The following is a 4,186-nucleotide window of genomic DNA, read 5'->3' as shown; positions in this document are numbered from 1 at the left end:
ATTCAGATTCAGTCGAGACAATGGAGACTAGAACCAATACCACAAAGAGAAAGACCGACAAAGAAAACCGTAACATGGAACCAAATGAAAACCGAATAAGAGAAAACCATAAAGAGCCTCTGAAAACACCACAAGTGTTTCCAAATCCAATCCAAGACCCCCAAGATAAACCGCAGGGGCAAAAAGGGAAGAATCGTAAAAAGAAGATTGGGACGTACCCAAACCCAGTAGACGAGATTGAGCAGGTGAAACATCTAAGAGGTTTAGTGGAGGAGACTCAAAGGAAACTAGAACCAGAACCCATGCAGGTCAAAATTCATGACACAGTGTTTCCCACGCAAGTTCATCCACCCCACATGAACCATAGACCGTTAGCCATATCTAGTATTATCCAAGAAGGGAGTGAGGACAGGACATCAGAAAGTGAGCATACACCCTTCTTGTTGGAAAGGATGTTTAACGAAGGAATACCTGATCCCATTGAGGAATATGAGATTCCATCCTCACCAGTTCCTAGTCAAGGACCTACACCCTACAAAACGCCAATGAATGTTGCCAAACTAGTGGACTTCATGTCTTCTGAGGTCCGAACCACGATCATAGCAAAGCTGTATGGAGATCCTGAGTTATTCCTTGCACTTCGAGCATTCCTTAACGGAGAGCTACGAACGGGATTACCGCAGTTTGCGCAACCAAATAGGCCTGACTCGATTATGATTGATGAGGAAAATCATGTGCAATCACTTGACTTAGATGGACACGAGTCTGTGATTGAGGTACCCATTAACGAATTAGGGCAGTATTTTGAAGGCGACGAGTCTAATGCGACCCTACCCATCACTACCAAGGGATTAACTATAAAGGGAATTCTTGATGGTGGTGCGGGAGTTAGCATCGCTACAAAAGATTGTTGGGAATCCATGGGAAAACCCCGCCTCAGTGTTACTAACATTGTGGTAAAGATGGCAAATGGTACCATAGCCAAACCTATGGGGATGCTCAAGGATCTTAAGATCAAAGTTCTAGGACACAAGGTACGACATACGTTCATTGTAATGGATTTCTCTAAACACCTTATGTCATATGAAATGATTTTAGGACAACCATTCATGAGGGAAGCACAAATGGTTCACGATTGGTCTAAAACTCATGTCTATTTGCAATTCCAAGACTCTGTCCTTAGAGTGGATTTGGTGACTAGTAAGGTACACCCCTTAGGGAGTAAAACCATTATTGATCATCGCTCTGACACCACAGTTCACTCGGCCCCACTACAATATTGTTACACTTGTAAGAAGGATACAGACATTGGCCAAGATTCTCCTTATATGGATATCCTACCTGGGATGACTGAGTCGGACAATGTGGATTGGGTCCACCTAGCATCAACCATAGACACTTGGGGAAATAGGGGGACGACCTGGGTAACACCTGAGGGGGATGAAATGCCTATACCCTTAAATATGCTACAAGCAATGCGTATCGCTTCCGACAAGACTCATCCTAAGGTAACAAAGAAAACATACAAGTGGGTCCCTAAAACTTCTTTAGTGACCATAGCTAGTGCTAAAAAACAGAAGCCTTGTAAGAAATGTACCACTTGCTCCAAGAAAAGTAAGAAAATATTGCGATGGATCCCTAAACGACTATTGGAAGCCCAAGGCTACTATCAAGGAAATGATCAAATCTGGGTGCCAAAACGTAGATTGTGCTCTTACCTATCACCTGACCCAAGTGAGCCCAATCCCGTAGCTCCAAAACGAATCAATGATCGTGGAAAGAAAAAAATCACAGAATGCTACACACCCGCTCCCGAGCTAGTTTGGGTACCAAAGAAAGAACGATTTGTTCCACCTAGCTCAGGAAGGGGGGAGTTCCATGAAGATTCTAGCTCCTCATGTAATACATCCATAGAGGTAAAAGCTTCTACACAACCATCTATAGTAGCGGACCTCCATGAAGCTACAAAAGAATCCACACCTCCCAGTGTTCAAGAATCACCTGATGAACCACTTCAAGTTCAATCCTGGGAGAGTACCTTACCACCCTTGCAGCTTGACAAGGCACCTAGGGTAATAGAAAACTACTGGCAAAAATCCTCACCTATTACCAACTAGAACAATTGGTTTCAAAGGGTGACAAGCTCATTTCAAACGGTATGATCTACCCAAGGAAGGGGGGAGTGTTTGTGGACATCCATCATTCACTTGATTCCCTCTCAACCTTTTTCCCTGACCTCTCAATTCCAATCTTAGGGAATGTACATATAAAGCTTTATACTCACAAAAAAAAAAAAAAAAAAGAGCAAGAGCAATTAGCCAACGAGTATGCACATTAAAGTCAAAACATTGACTCAGACCTACACATGTCACATTTGGTACAGTGAAACAGAAACCTATGCCATAAAACACCTTTGATCCTCATCACTTGAGTGATGGAGGGTAGGTAAGATTAGTACGATAGGAGTGTTTCTGTTTTAGAGTTGAGTGATTAGCAAAGATCTCTTTTCCCACTAATGTGCCTCCTGGAGGTATTCCTTTTGTTTCCTAGTGTGTACAGGAGCGTGTTGCTATTGATAGGATTTGGACCTTCATGGAATCTTTATCTTGACTCACTCTTCAAATCAAGCGCGACCATCGACACAAACAGGTGTTTCTTGTCCATTAGCATTGCCCTTATCTTTTTGCATCCATGTTTGTCTGCTTTGATTGTGATTGGTAGCATAATATTCAACGCATTTGCTTAGTATCAAACATTTAATTCAATGTAATGTTTTGTCCTAATCACTTGTTTAGGTGTAAAAATCAAGCAGTCCGACTAAGCTAGTTTGACGAAGCTAGGTATTAGAAATCTTCTCTTAATACCATGGGGAATGCCTTCCTAATAAGCAATGGTTACTTAGGTTCTTAATCCGATTTAGGCAGCATTGTATGAAATGTACTAGGGCTTTCTAGTGGGCTTAACCCTATCGACCTTTAGCTTAAGTATTATAAAGGGAGTTTACTAATGTGATGAGCCTGGGGAGTGTAACAGTGTTATATGACCCCCCAAAGTTACAAAATTAAAATGCTGAAAATGAACAAGCAAAAAATCAAAGTGCCACAATGTAAAATTTTAAGCTGGAAGAGAAATCTCAGCTTGATTTGGTACTTCACTCACATGTATCGCCTATGGTACTAGAGCCCTAGAGGTTCCCAGTGTGGGCGCTTTTCCTTGAAAAGCAAAAAACCCAAGGCATACAAAATAAGCACACACATCATAATTGAATCAATGTGAAAAGACCTTGGGGGGTCAAAGAAAAAGTAATCAGTCAGGCGATGATTTCATGAGAAATTCCTTTTATGGTAGCTTAACTACAAGGTTTTCTAGATATAGCCTCTAGTCAGCCCTCGAACATGAATACTTGTCTCTCGCGATTAAACAACTTAATTGACCACAGAAAATTAAGAAGCTTACCCATGGTATTAATATTCGATCTCTAGTGCTTTTTGACCGTCAAATTAGCGACCCCAGACTTGTTTAATTTTCTACCTGTACATCTGTTTATGCATTTGATTACATTGCAATTTAATGTTCATTGCTACCAAATTGTTTGAAATTCTTTTACCAATCAATGTGTCTACCTAAAACTGCATATGCTTTTTAAGAGAATGCAATTACTGTGCCAATGTTGTTTGATTTTGCAGTGACTGAAGAAGGCTAAGGACATTCATCTCAAATGCTCTTCCACCTCGACGAACCAGCTTCAACTCAATAGCTTCCGAGGACGGAATCTACATCAAGAAGGGGGGCATGTTAACCCTCACGGCTCACGGACACCCCATCACCTACGACGGACCTGTATTATGTATTCGGTAGAGTCAGGTACCGGGCTTGTCGGACCAATAGGAAAAGGGTAAGAGTGATCGTCGATGAGAGGCGCACTCTAACTGGGACATTCAAGGGATTATTTGGCTAAGCATGGGCGCCCAAGTGTGAATGGGGTGAGCTCCTATAAAAGCCAACTAAACCTAATTTTTACTCATTCTCTCATTTGTGCAATTGAAGAGTGCTCTTGCTCCATCTCCATCTTCTTCTTCTTCACCTCCTTGTGTGTGTGTGTGTGAGAGAGAGAGAGAGAGAGGGAGAGTGTGTGTGCGATCGAGCATTACGAAGGCACGACGGTGGCGAAGCGGTTGAGCGCGGC

The sequence above is a fragment of the Adiantum capillus-veneris genome, chromosome 4 (assembly GCF_014529385.1).
Source record: "Adiantum capillus-veneris isolate H3 chromosome 4, ASM1452938v2, whole genome shotgun sequence".
NCBI lineage: Eukaryota > Viridiplantae > Streptophyta > Polypodiopsida > Polypodiales > Pteridaceae > Adiantum > Adiantum capillus-veneris.
This window is presented reverse-complemented; position numbering follows the sequence as displayed.